This window comes from Lemur catta, chromosome 9, assembly GCF_020740605.2.
Source record: "Lemur catta isolate mLemCat1 chromosome 9, mLemCat1.pri, whole genome shotgun sequence".
In the NCBI taxonomy this organism is placed as follows: domain Eukaryota; kingdom Metazoa; phylum Chordata; class Mammalia; order Primates; family Lemuridae; genus Lemur; species Lemur catta.
The window spans coordinates 72,054,774-72,076,499 of record NC_059136.1 but is presented as its reverse complement, the minus strand read 5'-3'; positions in this window follow the sequence as shown (position 1 = coordinate 72,076,499).

Here is a 21,726-nt window from a genome sequence, read left to right as displayed (position 1 = left end):
TCAAAATAAAAATTGAAAAAAAAAGCCAATTCTTTAAAAATGATGTTAGAAACAGGTTTGACCAAAATTCCTTTTTATCTTTTATTTTTGGTTGACAGATAATAATTGTACATATTTATGGGATAAAGAGTGATAGTTCAGTATATGTATACAATTATAGTAATCAAATCATGTAATTAGCATATCAATCACCCTCAAACATCTATCACTTCTTTGTGTTGTGAACATTCAAAATCCTCTCTTCTAGCTTTTTGAGAATACACAATAAATTATAGTTAATCATATTCACCCTGCAGTGCTGCAGAACACGAGTACTCCCTCCCATCTAGCTGTGATTTTGTATCTGTTATCCAGCCTCTCCCCATCCCTTCCCCTCTACAGTTCCTAGCCTCTAATATCCAAAATTCTATTCTCTACTTCCACGGACTCAGTATTTTTTTAGCTCCCACATATGAGAACATGAGCTATTTACCTTTCTGTGCCTGATTTATTTCATTTTAACATAATGTCCTGCAAGCCCACCCATTGACCAGATTCTTAAACTAAATATTTGGTTTTGACTCATTCAGAAACATATAACTCTTACTCTTATTATTAATACATTCTAGAATAAATAAGAGAACATACTCACCTAATAATAACATAATGCCTATTGACCTTCAAAATTAAACAAGTTTTGTTCAGCACTCTTTATTTGCCAGATACTTTTGTAGGTACTGGAGTAGACCACAAAATAAATATAAATCTCATTAAGATAGCCAATTCAATGTCAATAAAATATAATTAGCACTGTACTGGAGTAAGCATCAGATATTTTTAGGATATATAAGGGTGTAACCTACATTCAATTTTATATGGTTAGAAAAATTTTCCAGAAGAAGTAATATTTGGTGTATTGCTGAGTGGGTAAAAGGAAAGAGGTAAGTGGTTAAGTAAGTAGGTAGTAAGGTGTAGGTAAATAGGTAATTTGTGTGAAAACAAAAGAAACCTTGAGTTCAAAGATCAATGACAGACCAGTGTGGTGCATTCTAGAAAATGAGAGATCCCTTCCCACCAGATACTAAATTCTCCACAAGAACATACATTCCGTGAGGTGGGAATTTTTTCTGTACTGCCACATATTCGGTATTTAGTTAACACTCAATAAATATTTGCTAAGTAAGGTTTGAAGTGAGGTATAGTTGGAAATCAGAGATACTGTTGAGAAATAGAGGGTGGACATTAATCCTATTATTGTATTTAAACTTTATCCAAATATAGCCCACTTCCTTTATAATCCATGGGATTTTTTATTCCCCTTGTCCACATAATGATAGGTCTGTAGGCAATATTGTGGTTTTGTTGCCATTGAAGAAAAGTTTTATATAAAATAAAGCTATTGGGAGAGTTTTCCTCTATTCTTATTACATGGAGACTTATTTTTCATTTTAATCTAATGAATTCTCACTTTAAGACTGAAATGATTGTCAGCTTCTATTAACAGTACAAGGAACAAGGTGGTATCACATCAGCTATTTGTCCTTTATGCACTATCTCATGTCAGTCACTGGGCTTTCCATCTGCCATTTCCTGTCTGGAATTGTGTACCAAAGATTACCTATTTCATTCCTGAATTGCGCTCTGTTTCTTAATTCAGAGTTATGACAAGACTTTATCTCTTTTTCCTGTTTTAAGTATTTAATGTTATCTAGATAGCATGTTTCAATGATGAAAACTTTAGTTAAAATAAATACTATGTATACATAAATATGTATTTTAAATATGTTATATAACTGTGCTGCTATGAGGATAAAAACACTAAACAATATTTATTGGTAGTGTAGGTGTAGTTACAAAGCACTCATAAGGAACACAACAATATCATCTATCATCATCAAAGTCATTTGTCCATCCAATAGAATGCAACTCTGTAAGACAATTTCTATGTGATATATAAGCGATGGTGAACTAATACCTCTTGTATTAACCTGGATGGAACTGGAGACCATCTTCTTCTAAGAGAAATATCACAAGAATGGTAAAAACAAACACCACATGTACTCACCATTAAATTGGAACTAATCAATCAACACCTATGTGCACATATGGAAATAACGTTCCTCGGAAATCAAGCAGGTGGGAAGGGGGAGGAGGGGCTAGGTAAATTCACACCTAACCTGTACAATGAACACTACTGGGGGATGGGCACACTTATAACTTCAACTCAAGTCGTACAAAAGCAATTTACATAAGCAAAATGTTTGTGCCTCCATAATATTCTGAAATTAAAAAAAAATACAGATCCTCAGCTAAGAAGAAAATGTCTTGGCCCAAGCCTGGTCTGGGCATCTGGGTTTGCAAAGTAATGCTTAACTTTTGTGTTGTTGTTATTGTTTTATTTTTAATTTTTTTTTATGTCAGCGTATTACAGGGGTACAAATGTTTAGGTTACATATATTGCCTTTGCCCCACTGGAGTCAGAGCTTCGAGCATGTCCATCCCCCAGAGGGTGCGCACCACAATAATGCTTAATTTCTTAAACTGAATAAAGTTGGAATTCTTTAATCTGTGTATCTATAATTCCCTAATTGTGTATTTTTAACCCAATAAAATTCATACCAATAATGAAAAAAAGGAAAATTTAAATACCTGCTGATTATGGAAGGCTAAAATGTAAATACTATTAATATATCTATCCGTAGACTATTTAGTAATAATTGTGAGGAAAATTGCTCTGTAAACATTTTATTGTACCAAAAATAACATAGAAATAGTAACCATTCTATTTTAGACTTTTATTTATAAACAGATACACTTTATATTTAGTTGTAGTATTATATATTTTTCTAGACACAAAATTATTTTCAAAAGAAATTATTATTTAAGAGCTTCATGTACAGATTATTTATTTCAGCTGAATGTAGCCAAAAGAATTACTTTCTTGCATTTATGAGACAGCAAGGCAACTAGAGGGAGAATTTATTAAAATGTTAGAAAATAAGCCATCTTGAGTATAGCACATTTGAATAATTTTGAAATGAAAGCTCAGTGTTTTTACTAGTTTTCCTAAAGAGATAGATTTATAAAGACATTGTGTCTAAAACTTTGAAGATTCTGGCATTGTTTTAAGATATAATATTTGATATTCTGAAGCTATGCTAAACCCAAAACAGTGTTCAGCTTTTTACAAAAAGGAGGCATTTAATTGGATGTATATATAATTGACACATTTTGGATGTAGTTCCTTCAATTCAAAATCAATAATAAAAAGTAATAGAGAAAGAAGAATTCAGTTCAAGGAGAAAATTGTTCTTTTCTATTAAAATCTAGGAAGCAATTAGTTAAAACTGAAGACCTTTTAATCATTAAAAAAAGAGATTTTATTTTAAGGCAGCTAAATAAATAAATGCCATCTATATTTACAAATTAGATGAGCTTACTACTTTGGAGCCAGAGTGATAGATATCTATGTCTAGAACCCCAAACATCTGCTTAGTCTTATTTTTCATACCTATATTTCTATCCTATAGATTCATCACACAGTACATACCCCTTGGCATTTATTCCTATGTGCCTAGACATATTATAATTACTTCCACTGCAAACACTTGTGACTTTGACTGAGGTCTTTCTCTGACTGCCTGACCCCACTTTGCCCTTCTACCAACTAAGTGGAAAGTGCTAGAGAGTCACCACCCTTTTGAAGCAACCATCAACCAGTGATTAATAGGTCTTTCTTCCAAAATTTTCTAGTGCAAGTGATCAACAGTTGCCTACATGGAAAACTTCCTGAAACTTCACCCTTTACAGGCCTACTTCTTCTTCTACCTATGTGAGATAAACAACTGTATTCATATCATTATCTTAGAGTCCACTTCTGGGGGAACTCAACCAATGACAATGCTGTTATTTTTCTTTGGGCAGTTTATCCTTTTGCATTCTTGCCTATGATTTGGGCAGGAATAACCCTACTCTCAGTCGAGATGTAGGTCCTGACTCACTTAAGCTATTAGGAGCAGCACACTCTCCTGGCCACAGCAATTGGTTTAGGAATGGCCAAGTGACACATTTTGGATAATAAGAAAAAGTGAACCCAAGGATTAGTATAACGACACCATAATTGACTATCACTGTTTTTCTCTAGTACGGTACAAATTGCAGATGTTGGCAGTTGCCAAAACACTTTTGTAATCAGAAAAGCTTAGAAACATTGGAAGGGTGAATACTCACTTACACAATAATTAATAGAATATCTAGACATAAGCCCAAAATGGAAATAGAGGCTTAAATAACACTATAAAGCAACTAGACCTAACAGGCTTACACAGAACACTCCACCCAACAACAGCAGAATACATATTCTTCTGAAGTAAACATGGACAATTCTACAGAATAGACTATGTGTTAAGCCACAAAATAATTCTCAATAAATTTTTAAAACTTTGAAATCATGCAAGGTATGTTCTCCAACCACAGTGGAACCAATTAGAATGAATGGATGGAATCAGTAAGAGAAGGAAAACTGAAAGCTTTAAAAAACAGAGTAAAATGGTTATTTGTACATATTAAAATGTATATACAGCTCTGAAGGATGTGGAAAGGACTAGAAAATAATTTAAATGGGAATTTTAAAAAGAAGATGGAAAAAGAAGGATTTGGGAGAAATTTTTATGGTTAAAGAAGCATGATTCTGTTGTTAATAGGTTATAGGCAGTGAGAAAAGGGATAGCAAAGATATCGTTTATTTTTCTGAGAAAATATTAATAGGTAGATGACATCAACAATCAAGACAGTTAAAACAGAAAGAAATAAAAGAATTTATAAGAATTTTGACAATTTATTATTGAATTTTAAGTACTTATAGAATATTTATAAAAATATCTACATGCAATTGTATATATTTGAGCTATTATGGCCAAGATCGTGTGGCTCCATCATTGATTCACAGGGGAGAAAACAACAAAAACAGTAGATTCCTCTCTTTATGTTATTGATATCTTGCTTCCTATGGCTCGATCTAGCATCTTTTACACTAGTGTGAACAATTCTCAAGTCTAAATAACACCATAATTTATTTAAAAGTTGCTGTTCTTGGACATTCTCCTCAGTGAGAGATACCTACTTCATAATACCTCCTAAGTGAAGTTCTGGCTAGATTCATCCCAAATATTGGGGATTTGGAGAGTAAGAAAAAAATAGTGGAAAATGATAAAAACCTAGGGAACATGAATATTAAAAAAGCAAGCCAAGAAGGAAAATTTGTTGATGAACCTTCAGATGTATTACCTGGTATTATCTGGGAAATAAGAGAAAACACAGGTAAGAGTGATTCACGTATGTTGTAAAGTGAAAGATAATTGGAACAATAATAGTACTGGAAACAATCAACTGCAGCAATACCATAAGTAAATTAAGGATTGGAATGTGCCCTTTTGGTTGATAACTATGAAGCCATTGTTAACTCGGGGAGACTTAACAGTTTTAATTTTAGGGATAAAAGCCCTGGCAGCAGCACAAGTTTGATTGCAGAGGATAGACAAGGTGAACAGCTTCCCAGACTATACCTGATGCAGAGTTTCCTATTGTCCACTCATATGACCATACATTAGAGATGCTCAAAGGTACCCTAGCACATCTGGAAGTCTCTCCATCTGGCTACACTCCAGAGTCAGCCAAGTTAAAGCATGTTGGTGGGTATCCTGTTTCCTTTCTTCCTTTGCAATCTCTCAGCATCTTGTTCTCAGTCCCAAAACGGATATAAGGAATTATGAATAAACATAGATTAGAGAAATTTTAAACCTTAGATCTCAGTTCATTGCTAATTAGTTTTAGGGTAAAGCTCTCTACAATTGGGGAAAGCTTAGGGAATCTAAGCTTTCAAAATTCTAACTCAGTACAGTGACTCAGGACCAGGGACAAGGTGACAGGCTTTCAACGAGTTTGGTGTGTAAACAACTGAATCTAGTCCCATGTACTGGGTTGATGACAGTTGTGGGGAAAGAGGATAGGTAACGATGCAACACAGAATTTGCAATCTATTAAAAAATCAATGTTGGAAAACTGGACAGCAGGAGTATTGTTTTACGTAGTGGCGACTCCAAAAATTTTATACAGGAGTTAATTATGTCAGGCATTCTGACCGGCAACTGAGTAATGTCTAGAATCTTAACACAAACCCATTGTTTTCACTTTACAGTGTGAATTTACTTGATATTGACTCAACTAATATCAAGATTTGTTCCAAACCCCACCAAACGGCACGCATGAGGATAGAATCCCTGACATTATAGATTGGTTAGAAATTGACATGGATTTGAGTTTGTAGATATTGCTCATCATTCAACCAAGGCACGTTAGAGATGGCAAGGACAGGTGGAATGGTAAAAGTTTTGGAAATAAAAGAAACCTAAAGGTAGCAGTGAAAGATAATTATAGGAAATTCATATAACTGGTTCTCTAAATTCATATTTAAATAAAAAGCAAGATTCTGTATTTATGTGCTCTATGGTTATTTTGAAACACAGAGATGAATGTTGAGTTTGGATCATTGGTTACTTCATATGAAATAATTTATTTAAAATTACTGACTAAGCCTTGGGTGCTATTTCAACTTCTGTTTTGTTTTGTTGTTGTTTGAGAAAGACATTTGGATGATTTTTCTCAGAGAATCTGCTTGGTTTTTTTCTTCTTAAAAAGCCACTAAAAGAAGTACTATGTATAAACAAATGCAGATAAAATTATACTTAGTTCATATTGTTGATTCTTATTCTGTTACCCAGAATGTAAAGTATGAAATGACTTTCAATATGTTGACTTGCAATAAATTAATTGGGATGGCTTTTTTAATTCTATGTCAAATTCTGAATACTCAGTGAAAAACATGGGCAAAATTTGGTAGGATGCAGGGAAAAAATGTTGGCAAAATTTATTGTGAAACAAAACCTGTAGGAAAATTAAAAAATAAGAAATTATTTAATCTAGGAGCTTAAAAATCAAACCTCCAAATTATTTGTTGTTTTGTAATTAAATGTGGTCTTGCCTGCTGAGTGACATATCCTGTAGATAAGTTATCAGTTTCACTTAGAAGTCTTAGGACATAGTTAACCAGCCACTCAGTATCATGGCAACGGGGTGAGGACTGATAACTGAGGGGTAGATGTTTGGCCCTTTATGAAGTTTCAGAAAAACAGGACAAATCTTGCATATTGAAGAACCACTAAAATAAATTTCACAGCCTCATTGACACTAAACTTTTAACCTATGCAAATATATGCAAAATCAGGGGTCAGAACATGTTATGAACAACAAAAAAAGAAGAAATGAACTAACAAGCAAAATGATTTTTTTTGTTGTTAATTATTGAACCAAATGAGAGTTCATTAAAATTAGAAAGCAAAAGAAAAAGAAAAAAAAAAGAAAACACCCGTTGAGAAGCTTTACCTTCTCATGGATATCTTTTAAAATGGCTAGAATTAATTAGAATTAATCATAATTTTCTTCTTGTTTCTTAACCATAAAGCATATCCCTGGTTTCCTATGGGGAACTGATTAAGACCATCTTATGTGTGCTAATATACAGAATACATACTAGAAAAATTTTTAGACATGCTAAGAGAAGGAGAAAAATTGAATGAGCCAAGGAAAATGGGAAGCAAGGGTAGAAAACTAGTTTTATATATGTAAAGTTTGATGTAGATTAGTAAAGGAAAAACATATTTATGTTTGAGTATCAGTTTAGAGTGAAACAAAATTCCATCATTAATCTGATTTTCTCTATTTGGAAAATTGAGTTTGAGAAAACAGTTACACAAAAGGTAAAAATAAAACCAGTTTTTGATGTTTTCTTTTTTCAGGAAAAGGGTTTCAACCCATCCCCCACCTCACCTTAGTATTCCTTAATCCTTACCTCTGGAATTTTCTGAAGGTTTGGAACATTAATAGAAGCTGGAAGGAGAGAAAGTGATTTAGAACTCAGCTGAGGTTAGAGACCATGACTTTGAAGTGATATTTGTTTTCATAATAGTGCTGGTTTCTGTATGGAGAAACAGAGAAGGCAATTACAGTGGTTTCACAGGAGTGTGAGAGGCTGTTGCTTGTATATTGAAGAAGCATAGTGTCTTGAAAATGCTACTGAAACTTTAATATAGCCAATTCATTTTGGATTGAGTCTGCATAGGGAAAAATGAAGGCAAAAGAGGGCATAGAGTAAGGAAAAAGGAGGAAATAAAGGACTGTGTATCCTAATTACAGTTGTTTGTTCGTTTTGGCCAAGAAGTTAGATATTTGAGTTTAAAATTTTACAAGGCAGTTATTCCAGATAATGACAAGATCCAGCTTATTTTCATGAAAATCAATGTCCAATGAGGCATAAAGACAGATAATTGAAATGGACATATACATATAAATACAAAGCTATGGTGCTGGACAGATTCCTCAACTAGACTTCTGAAGTCACTCAGAATGGTGACAGAACTTGCGGTATAGTGTGAAGAAACAGAAGACAACATCTTATGAAGAGGCAAGAAGATAGAGGATAATATACTTGAATGCCACTGAATCTCAAAGGAGAAGGGATTTTTTTTTTAATTTAATGTGGAGGCATAATGGTCTCTAGACTAAGGCAATAAAAATTTGGAAGAATGCTAACCAACTCTCCCCAAAAGATAACATGTGAAGAGGGAAAATAACCATCTGAACTGACTCCAAAAACTGTGGTACTGGAAAAAAGAAAATAAGTCACATTTTAGTTAATCCTAGGAAAATAAACAGAAAATTATTTCAACAAGTCAAGGGAGAAGGTGGAGGAGTTGTGAGTTTTATGAAAAAATTATGAAAAAAAGTCTGGTAAGATGTAGAACAGCAGTAGTGTGAGTCAGAAAAGATGACTGGACCATGAAGATTGAACTTGGAAGCTTTGTTCACAAAAGTTTTACACTTTGAAAGGATAGGTATAAGACAGTTTCAAAATTTCATAAACTGACTCATGTCTATAAATAATTTAGAAGTTAGTAAGAAAATACTTGAAAGACTAGGTCGGTAGAGTAAACTGGAGTATTGTCCTGTGAGAGATGCGGGCTGTGCTTGTGTGGTCCTGAATTGAAGGAGAAAGGTAAAACACAGACCACTGTGTCTAGAATTCCATTTGGATGCACACCCATGAAATAACATCATTCGACACTGCTATATTTCAACTGCTTTAATTAGTACCCATGTGGACTGACCCAGATGGAGTCATTTTCATTGTGAGGATAAGAATGTGATGAAATGTTCCACATTTTCAAAATAATACTAGTTTGCTCATCTAAAATTTAAATTAAAAGGACCCCACATGACAATGACCTCTAAAATATACTATTTCTGTAGACAATAAAAAATAACTAGGCTGGGTGCGGTGGCTCACACCTGTAATCCTAGTCCTCTGGGAGGCCGAGGCAGGTGGATTGCTACAGGTCAGGAGTTCGAGACCAGCCTGAGCGGTCTCCTCATCTCTACTAAAAAATAGAAATAAAAATTATCTGGACAACTAAAAATATATATAGAAAAAATGAGCCGGGCATGGTGGCGCATGCCTGTAGTCCCAGCTACTCGGGAGGCTGAGGCAGTAGGATCGCTTAAGCCCAGGAGTTTGAGGTTGCTGTGAGCTAGGCTGACGCCACAGCACTCACTCTAGCCCAGGCAAAAAAGTGAGACTCTGTCTCAAAAAAAAATAAATAAATAAAAATAAAAATAACTATGTTCTGGTTTTCATATACAATTTAAGAAGAAAAAAGTGTCAATTTTCTACAATTCAATATAAACATTTAGTCTTTAGAATATTTCCTAATAGATATCTTCATTTTAGAATTAGGAAGGAGTGAATAGAAATATGTATGCAGTATTAACCTTGAATGGGATTTATCCAACACAAAGTCTTTCTATTTCCCACAATGTGTTCAGCTTCTTTTGGTAGACAAACTGGTACATATAAAAAGGCACATTTTAATTATTTATGACAAAAAGCATCTGGATAAAAAATAGAATGTCAATTATAGAAGTCACTATACAATAAAGAAAGCATATATTCTGACATTCATGTTTTAAATCTGAAGCAGCGTAGACATTGTGTTTAGTTGAATCAAATATGAGAAAGCATATTCCTGAGGCTGAGAGGTCAATGTAAAAAATGTGCAGTTTGGCTTCACTTATTGCTCCTTTCCCCACCAAGGACAAAAAACATTTTTTTTAAAGTGTATTTCTTTAAAGGAAAAAGAGATATTATTTCTATGATTAAGTAGCAAAATATTCATAACTTACCAGAGCCATTTAAACCAGAAAAAAAGACACTGAACATTCCCCACTAACCTTTATATTTCATAATTTCAGAGGCAAACAATAAGAAATAAATCAGGCAAAACTCCAGCACTCCATTTAGATATACATCACGGCTAGCAGTTCGAGAAAATCGATTTAAGCTTCTCACTGACTATGTACCAAATATGTGAATTCCTTGAATAATTTTATTCATTTACCATACCATTTTTAGGCTCCCAATTATTAAAATTGCCCAGATAAGAGGAAAAGTGAGAAATAACAAGATACTACACCAGCTGTGCTGAGCTATTTAGGCTTACACAGCTTGAATATTAAATTATACAGAAGGTAAAACACTGTGAAAAACATGAAATGTATCTTCTCTCAGAGACTGGGAAAGTTCTCAGAACTAATAATGGTATTTTTGCCTCTAGTCACTATGGTAAGTGGACAAGTCACAAACTCATTCTTCATTGGACATATAGCACAACAAATGCTGGCTAAAGGACAAGATTCTCACAAAGCTTTAACTAGACTCTGCTGTAAATTAAGAAGCTTTGGAAGTTGTTTTGAATCTCAGTGACGATCAGGGTATCAGCTCATTTGATGTGCGGAAGTAATAAATTGTATTATGCTCTGATTAAAGAATTATTCTTTGACGATAGCATTACTGTCAGCGTGCTAAATAGGAATCTGGAAAACAGAATGAACGAAAATATCTTTCAAAAATGTCTACTTTACAGCAAGGGAGTGCTTTAGACACAGTAATGATAACTGGAATTATAAAAAGGCAACAGTGAAATTTCATTATGCAACTGCTTAATGGGGTGGCAGGAGTAGAATTGATAACTCAATTAAAAATAGTCTTTTTATAACCATGTCTGCTTGCTTTCTGAGTCTTGTTTTAAATGTCGCTTTAGCCTTCCATTCCTATTTGTGTTCTTACGGTCTCTAGTGCTTTATCTTGGTCCTCACACTCAGCAAGGGAAAGACTGAGGCTGGATTAGGAGGTGACAGGTCAAAGTCAAACTGTAACTCAAATGCAGTTGAAGGTGTTGATAAAATAAGTATTAGTCAAACTGTAACTCAAATGCAGTTGAAGGTGTTGATAAAATAAGTATTATTGACATTCTTCTGGACTTTTCTCAATGGAGGTTCTAAGAGCAAAGAGCATTAAAGACCAGAAGGAGGGAGAGGAAACAGAAAAAAAGAGGAGAAAGAGAAGCTGAGAAAGAAGCAGAAAAGGAAAGAGAAGGAGGATGAAGAGGCAACAAAGGAGGAGAAGGCGAAGAAGAGGAAGAAGATGCAGCAAAAAGAGCAGGAGGAGGAAGGTGGGGAAGACATTTCTAACTAGGACTAGGATGCTGAGAAAATGTGGAAATTTTAGGCCCAGCAAGAGGAAACTGCAAAGAAAGGTGGTGAGTAGGTAGAATGTTTACAACTGCATATGTCCTTAGTCTGAAAAAATGCTCCTACTCTTTCTTGGATTACAACTACTTTGCTTATTTACTTTCGTTAACTCCTGAACATGCTATAAATATCAGCATAGGCATTCCTTCCACTAGGAATTCTTCCCTATCCCTCAAAGAAGCATAAATACTTCTGCTGTATTCTTACTTTTTTTTTTTTGCCCCCACTAGATTTCTTTCCCTAAGGAAAGGATTTATGTGATTCTGAATGCTGGATTTCCAGAAATTTTGAACACTTCCTGGATCACACTATTTATTTATAAATGGCATTAGAATAAATGATTAAATAAAGCAAGGGTCTTAGAAAATTATAAGTATGCATGTAGATCATTTGTTTTCCCATGGCTTTAGTAGAAAGATAGTCTTCTCTAGATTTTTTTCTCATTTCAAAATGCTGAATAGCAATAAAGTTTTAATTTTGGAATAGTTGTAGATTTACAAGAAAAGCTGGGAAATAGTACAGACAGTTCCCTTATACCCCCAACTCAGTGGTGACAAATATTAGCATCTTACATTGGTATGGTATATTTGTCACAAGTAATCAACCAATAATGATACATTATTATTGATTACATTAATTATATTATTTAGATTCCATTGTAATGTCATTTATATGTTACAATATTTCACCCAGAATACCACATTACATTTTGTTGCCATGTCTTCTTAGGCTGCTATAGACTGTTAGTTTCTCAGACTTTTTCTTGTTTTTGATAACCTTGACAGTTTTGATGACAACTGGTCAGTTGTGTGGCTTTTCTGATCTCTTCCTCATAATTAGATTAAGGTTATAGTTTTTGGTGAGGAAGACCATACAGGTAAAGTGGCATTCTTATGACATCATATCAAGGGTACATTCTATCAACATGACTTATCATTGTTAATGTTAATCTTGATCACCTGGCTGAGGTAGAGTTTGTCATGTTTCTCAATTTTAAAGTCCCCTTTTCCCCCTTCCATACTATAACATTTGGAAGGAGTTCTCTATGCTTAGCAAACACTTAATGAGTTTGTGTTTTAAGTTCTTTGAGAGTTTCCACATTATCATATCATCATGAATAAAATCAATTTTAGTTTTTCCTTTCCAATTTGCATAACTTTTATTTATTTTTCTTGTCTTTTTGCACTAGCTAGAACTTCCAGTGCAATGTTCAATAGGAGTGGTGAAAGAGCACGTCCTTCACTTGTTCCTGACCTTAGAAAAAAGAGCTCAGTCTTTCACAATTAGCAATAGGTTTTTATTAACCTTATTTCCTTTATTAGATTAAGAAAATTATATTCTAATTCTAATTTTTGCAAGGTATCAAAAATTGCAAAAATCATGTAAGAGCATTGATTTTTGTCAACTGCTTTTTTTACATCCATTGATGGGATCATGTTTTTTATTTATTCTGCTAAGGTGATGAGTTACATTGACTGATTTATGAATGTTGAACCAGCATTGCTTCTTAAAATGAAACCCACTTGGCCACGATATATTATACTTTTTTTATATTGCTGGATTAAATTTGCCAAAATTTTCCATGGATTTTAGTGTCTAGGTTCATTAAAGATTATGGTATGTAGTTTTCTTTTCTTATGTCTTTACCTTCTTTCAGTGTAAGGATAATGCTGGCCTCATGCATATTCACATTCCATTGTCAGGTGCACACTCATTTAGGATTGTTATGTCTTTTTGAAGAATAATATTGTCCTTCTTTATTCCTGATAATTTTCTTCATTCTGCATCTTGCTTTTCCGAAGTTAATATAGCTATGTCAGCTTTCTTTTGAATAGCATTAACAAGGTATATTATTCTTCTTTACTTGTTTACATTTAACCAATCTGAACCATTATATTTAAGGTGGTTTTCTTATGCACAACATAAAATTGACTCTTATTTCTTCATAATACACTCTGAGAATCTCTACTTTTGCATATTTTGACAATTCATATTTAAAATGATTACTGATATAATTGGACTAATATTTACCCTCTTTGTAACTATTTTCTATCCATTGCATTTGTTTATTTATTTTTCCCTCTTTTTCCATTTCTGCTTTTAACTGAACATTTTATATACTTCTATTTTTTCTCATCTCTTAGGTTATCATTTGAGATTTTAAAAATTAGTGGTCACTCTATGACTTAAAACATAGTTTGTATATAATGTAAACATACCTCTAAATAATGGTATATGGCTTCACGTATAGTATAAGTACCTTATAGCAAAGCATTCCTGATTCTTCTCTCTTATGTCTTGTGATATTATCATTTATTTCACTTATTTTTATGCTATTGTGACCTAATACATTGCTATTATTATGGATTTAAACAGTTATCTCCTAGATCCATTAAGAATAAGAAAAAAATATTTTATTTTACCTTAACTTATTCCTTCTTTAATATTCTTTACGTAGCCACAAGTTTCTGACATATTTAATTGTTCTGCCTGAATCAACTCTTTTCACATTTCTTGCAGAGAAGATCTAAGAGAAATGCATTCCCTCAATTTTTACTTGTCTGAGGAAGTCTTTTTTCATTTATGAAGGAAAATGTCACTACATACAGATCCCTAGGTCAGTGAGTTCTTTTTTTGTTCTTTCAACATTTTAAAGATTCCATTCCACTCTTTTTCTTTGCATAGCTTCTTTTTCTTATTTTTCTTTACTGCAAGTTTTAGTAAATATTCATTAATAGAAAGAAAATGGGAACAATGCTAACATCCATAGGCAGTTGATTCTTATAACGAAGTTATGAAACAATTGGCAGCATGAGAAGAAAAGAACCTCTTGAGAAGTTCTACAGGGGGCCTATTTCCCTTTCCATAAGCAGATGATTTGGAAATCTCAAATTCCCAATCAGAATACCCATTATTGTTTCCTTTCAGAGAAATTACAATCCCCCAGGTTTAATCTCTCTTTTTTTAATTTTATTTTTTTTTATTTCAGTATATTACAGGGGTACATATGTTTAGGTTCCATATATTGCCTTTGTCCCACCTGAGTGAGAGCTTTGAGCGTGTCCATCCCCTAGACTGTGCACACTGCACCCATTAGGTGTGAATGTACCCATCTCCTCCTCCCCCCTTCCACCTGCCCAACACCCGATGAATGTTACTACTATATGTGCACTTAAGTGTTGGTCAGTTGAGTCAGTTAATACCAATCTGCTGGTGAGTACATGTGGTGCTTGTTTTTCCATAGCTTCTGTTGTTTTTTTTTTTTTCTGAATGTATAGTAGCACAGCTACTATAATTTGTATCCTTTTTCCTGGATAGGTAAGCTACTCCCGCTTCTCCCTATTTAGCTTCCTTCAGGATTTTCCTTTTGCCCATCATTTTCTACAGTTTGATATGTCTAAGTGTTCTGATTTTGTTTTTGGAATTTATTTGCTTGGTGTTCTCTGAGCTTCCTGGATCTGTGGTTTGTCTCCCAATAATTGTATATATTCCTCAGACATTATTATTTCAAATATTTCTTCTCAGTGGTTTTCTCCTTTTGCTTCTTGCATTCAAATCAGGTGTTTGTTAGAACTTTTGATGTCTCACAGTTCTTGAATGTTTTCTTTTTCTTTTCATTTTTTTTAAAATCTTTGCATAAGAACTTCAGGAGTTTTATTGATCTATCTTTAGGTTCTTTATTGTTTTTGTCATCAGTGTCCAACCTACTGATAAGCGTATTGAAAACATTCTTTATTTTGTTTATTTATATTACTGTGGTTTTGATTTTTAGCATTTCCTTCCAACTTATTCTTCGAGTTTGCCTCTCTTTGCTTACTTTGCCCATCTGTTGTTGCATGTTGTCTACTTTTGCCATTAGACTCTTTAACATATTAATCATAGTTTATTTAAAGTCCTTGCCCAATAATTCCCACATCAATGTCAACCTTCAGCCTAGTTCTGATGATTGCTTTGTCTCCTGGTATGGTTTGTAATTTTTTTTTTTTTTTTGAAAGCTGGACATGTTGTATTGAATAATAGGAACTCAGTTAAATAGGCCTTTAGTATAAAATTCATGTTAGTCTGGGTACAAGTTGCAGTCTGTTTTTGGTGCAGCTGTAGGTAACAGAGTTTTCGAGTTCCTCTAGTGTCTTTGTTTTTTCTCTCCTCTCTTGAATCTGTGTCTTGCAGCTTTTTCAGTTTATAATCCACCATTGTTATTCTGGAAACCAGTTGGTGTGGCTAGATGTTGGAGAGAGGGAACATTCTAGAATCTTCCAATTAAAATTCAGTCTTTTAACAATATGTAGATACCTTAAACAGATTCAAGTAGACTTACCATTCAATCCAGCAATCCCATTATTGGGCATCTACCCAAAAGAACACAAGATATTCTATGACAAAGATACCTGCACCCGAATGTTTACAGCAGCACAATTCACAATTGCAAAGATGTGGAAACAACCCAAATGCCCATCAATTCATGAGTGGATTAGTAAAATGTGGCATATGTATACCATGGAGTATTACTCAGCTATAAGAAATAACAGTGATATAGAATTTCTTTTGTTCTCCTGGAGAGAGTTGGAACCCATTCTATTAAGTGAAGTATCACAGGAATGAAAAAATAAGCACCACATGTACTCACCAGCAAATTGGTTTCCCTGATCATCACCTAAGTGCACATATGGGAATAACACCAATTGGGTATCAGACAGAGGTGGGGGGTGGGGGGAGGGGATGGGTGTATACCTACATGATGAGTGCGATGCGCACTGTCTGGGGAATGGACATGCTTGAAGCTCTGACTCAGGGTGTTGGGGGGGACATGGGCAATATACAAAACCTGAACTTTTGTACCCCCATAATAAGCTAAAATAAAAAAAAAATCAGTCTTTTAGTGGACCTGTGTCTCAGGGCTGCGACTTTCACAAATGTTTCCCCATGGTTGTAGCTTTTTGTCCATCTTCCCATTACTTCCTTTGCTGGCTGCAGCATCTCAAATCTTTTTCCTTGAGGCCTTGACTCCTGTTGATGCTGATTTTAGTTTTGTGTTATTTTCTTTTTCCTTTTAGATGACTTAAGAAGGCTGGAAGGGATTGAAGTGGTGAGATATTATCTTCTTCCAGTTGGGATAAAGTTTTAGAACTGTACTCTGACAAAGTACTGCCCTCTGGATAGTAGACCTTTATATGGAGAGGGAACTGGGCTTTTTTCATAAAAGTTATACTTCCTTTTTCCCTGCCAAGCCTATGAGGGAATTTTTCAGATTCTCACAGTGGGAATCTGGTAAGGTTACTGAAAGAAAAGCCCATGAAAGTGAGACTACCTGCCTAAGACTGCAGTCCTAAAGAGTTTCTCAATCTCACACTATTTCACTCTTAGCCTCCAATAATTGTTACAAACTTCCATTTACATGTTCTTACCACTCTATGGCTTCAGTGGTTTCTCCTTCAGCATTGTATTGGCACAAAAATAGAGGCATAGACCAATGGAACAGAACATAGAACCCAGATACAAAACTATCTACCTACAACCAACTGATCTTTGACAAAGCAGACAACAACATACACTGGGGAAAGGAAGCCCTATTCATTAAATGGTGCTGGGAAAACTGGATAGCTACATGCACAAGAATGAAACGGGATCCCTATCTCTTACCACTTACAAAAATTAATGCAAGATGGATAAAATACTTAAACCTAAGGCAAGAAACCATAATAATTCTAGAGGAAAATGTAGGAAAAACTGTTCTAGATATCAGTTTAGGCAAAGAATTTATGACTAAGACCTCAATGGCAACTGTGACAACAACAAAAATTAATAAATGGGATTTGATTACATTAAAATGCTTCTGCACAGCTAAGGAAACAGTCAACAGAGCAAATAGACAACATATAGGATAGGAGAAAATATTCACGAGCTACACATCCAGTAAAAGGCTAACATCCAGAATTTACAAAGAACTCAAGCAAATCAGCAAGAAAAAAAAAACAACCCTATTAAAAAGTGTTCAAAAGACATGAACCGGTGCTTCTCAAAAGAAGAAAGACAAATGGCCAATAAACATGAAAAAGTGCTCAATGTCATTAATTATCAGAGAAATGGAAATTAAAACCACAATGAGATATCACCTTACCCCAGTTAGAGTGACTTTTATTAAAAAGACAAAACAAATAGATACCGGTGTGGATGCAGAAAGAAAGGAACACTTATACACTGATGGTGGGACTGCACATTAGTACAACCCTTATAGAAAACAGTATGGATATTTCTCAAAGAACCGAAAGTAGACCTACCATCAGATACAGCAATCCCTCTATTGGGTATCTATAAGACTTTTCATCAAAAAGAGACAACCTCAAATGTTTATTGCAGCACAATTCACAATCACAAAGATATGGAATCAACCCAAGTGCCCATCAATTCATGAGTGGATTAATAAAATGTGGTATATGTATACCATGGAGTACTACTCAGCCATAAAACTGAATAAATTAATGCCTTTTGCAACAATTCAGATGGAACTGGAGACCATTCTCCTAAAAGAAGTATCTCAAGAATGCAGAAACAAACTCCACATACAGTCTCCATTAAGTTGGAACTAACCAATGAGCACACATGTGTACAGAGCAAAGTAAAACTTAGTGGAAATCAACCAGAGGGGAGGGCGAGGGAGGGCAGGGGCAAAAACCTACCTAAGAGGTACAATGACCACTATTTGGGTGATAGGCATGCCTATAGCCAAGGTTCACACAGTACAAAAGCCACCATGTAACCTAAAACATTTGTATCCCCTTAATATTTTGAAATAAAAAAAGAAAAACAAATATAACATATTCTCATTTATGTATGGGAGCTGCAAAAGTGTATCTCATGAAGACTGAGAATGGATTGGTGGTTACCAGACACCAAGAATGGAGAGGTTGGTTAATGGGTACAAGTATACAATTAGATAGAAGAAATAAAACCTAGTATTCAATAGATCCATAGGTTGACAGAGTTAACAATACTTTATTGTATATTTCAAAATAGCTAGAGGAGAATTATTTGAATGTACCTAGCATAAAGAGAAGATAAATATTTAAGGTGATGGATATCCTGATGGCTTTGATTTGGTCTTTATACATTATATGAATGTATCAAAATATTGCATGTAACTTCAAAAAATGTACATCAATTAGATGTCAATAAATCATAAATAAAAAAACAAAACAATAATGGAAACACTTTACATGACAACCTCTTGGATATAGCTAAAGCAATATTTAGAGAAAATTTCATATCCTCAATCATTTCAATAAAAGAAAAGATGAAAAATAAAGCATGAAACTCAAATATGGGAAAACATTATTTAAAAAACAAATATAGATAGTAGGAGTTAATAAACATAAGAATAATTTTAAAAAATGAAAACAGAATCATAATGGAAATAATTTAGCAACATATTGAATAGTAATACATTATAATCACTTGAATTGTGTTTCAGGGATACAAAAGCTCTTCAATATTAGTAAATCTACCAATATAATCCATCATATTAATAGATTTCAGGAAAAATTTACATGATTTTGATAGATGCCTTATTTATGCAAAGGGCTTAGGTGAACATTAGCTTAAGAAAACACAAATAATTTAGTGTAAAAAAAGATATAGAGTCATTTCAACTCTGAAGGTACATGTATTTCAGAAACAATAAAATATAAAAACGCTAAGAGAGCAGTTCAGAAATGATGACAATTAGGCCCTGTAAATGGAGCAACATTCCTATAGGGAAAAGCCAAATGTGTATGATGTGTTTTGTGAGCATGTGTGTTTTGGGAGTGTGTACGTCAGCATGCATGTTAGTATATGTGAGCATGCATGCATGTGCATGTATGGTCAAGTTTGTCTGAGGTTATGTGTACATGTTTGTCTGAGGTATAATTGCACATGTTGGCCTGAGGGAAATCAGAAGGTTGGGGTTAGGGAGAAATAAATGTATACTCACGGCACTATTCTCGAGATTTTAAATACTTTTTCCTATTTAATATCTGTAAGATTCACATGAAGATATTGTAATTTATGCCTATTTTACTGATAAGAAAACTAAGTCTTGAAAACTTTGTAGTAACTTAGTAAGTTCACAAAGAGAGCAAGTATCAGTAAGATTTTGGCAAACTCAAGATTACTAAAGCATTTTCATATTTGTGTCCTTCAGAAAGTATTTTTTGGACTGTATGCACAGATTGAGGTATACTTATTAATTGGCCAGAATTCGGCCTATTCAGATTCAATGAAATAACTCCATTTGTATTGTACAACTCCTGGGTTGTACTAGCTAAGTATAGTTTTGGGACAAAATATTTTAATCTACATATCCATAAAAAAATTCCTGAAATATTTTTACATATTGTTTTATAAATACAATTATGTTCTAAGTATGCTGAAGAAAGAAATTTGCTTTTAGATTTACCATTTATATATTCTTAAATATTGAATACAATAAAATATGATTCTATTGATTTTGATTAATTGATAACAACTGGTAAAACTAGTAATATATTTTATCATTAATAAGCACAAAACCTTATTTTATATTTATTTATCTGATGCTTCACCTCATAACAGGCCCTCTTATTTTTTCAAAGAAAAATTAAATTGCATTTCTGGTTGAATTATTTTATTTCTCATACAGCATGTGAAAAGTATCAGATTGAATTATCTGTAACTGTATCCCTATGAAAATATCCAAAATTATATTTTTGGAAAGAACAAGGATTTTAGTAATAAAACCAGTGTGTTTTATTACATGAATTTTTAAACGTGAAAAATGGTATAAAGAATAATGTAATAAACAACCGTGGACTCCCTAGACTGTTTAAGTTATAATGAATGTCTTATTTTTTAGAATTCATATTAACTGAAATGTTAAGTATCTGACACATATTTAAAATACACATTAGTTCTTAAAAACTAGTTGGTTACTTTGACTTTCTTAACATAGATATGAAAATGTGTTTTCACCCCTATGATTTGATAGATTTTTTTACATGATGGACATATGGTTTTGTGTGCCAAGTGTCAAATTTACTCTTCTTGTCAATTTAGGAAATGATTATTTGAAAATTTACTATTGACCATCTGTTCAGTTGACAGGCAGGTGTTGCTATTTTGCTTTACCAAATCTTAATAATTTATTGGATAGCTTAATGACATTCATGGAGTTATTCTATAAAGATCACTTGTTTTGTTTTGCTAGTTGGACAACATGGCTGTTTTCATGGAGAAAATCTACAAAATATAATTCTAATATGATTTCTATCTTAAAATAATCTTGTGTACAATGTGGAAAAGAAGTAGTCATTTTTAATGCATATGTAATATACCCAGATTTTTAAATTGGATACAAACTAGAAAAATAACAGTTGATTTTTGTGTGAATATATCTGTAATCACCTGTTATTTTCAGGTAGTGAATAACATAAAATTTGGACCACCCTTTTTAAATCCACAGTGAAAATTTAACTAAACATATAACTCCTAAAATTGTTATATTTAATAGGGTTTCTCACTAGTTACAAATTAGGACTAGAGCAATATTTCCAACTCTACAAAGTGGTTTTAAAATTTTCTTTTACTATTTATTCTTTTAATGTTTTAATTTTTAATTATTATGAGTATACAATTGTTGTATATATTTATAGGAAAGGTGATTATTTTTTTAAATTTCAGAATATTATGGGGTACAAATGCTTTGGTTACATATATTGCATTTGACCGTCCAAGTCAGAGCTACAAGCATGCCCATACCCCAGACACTGCACAACACACCCGTTAGGTGTGAATTTACCCATCTCCTCCTCAGCCCTCACACCTGCCGGATATTTTGATAGTGACATATTTTTAATGTATTTAGAATATAGTAACATCATAAGAGGTTGACAAAGGATATACCACAACTGTATACTTGATAGAAATATTACAGTTCTACTTCTGATATAACAAGTGTCCTCCCTGGATAGGGAATATATTGGCTCCTGAAGAGAAATCTTCTGTGCAGTTCAACCAGTATGTGTTTTATTTGAC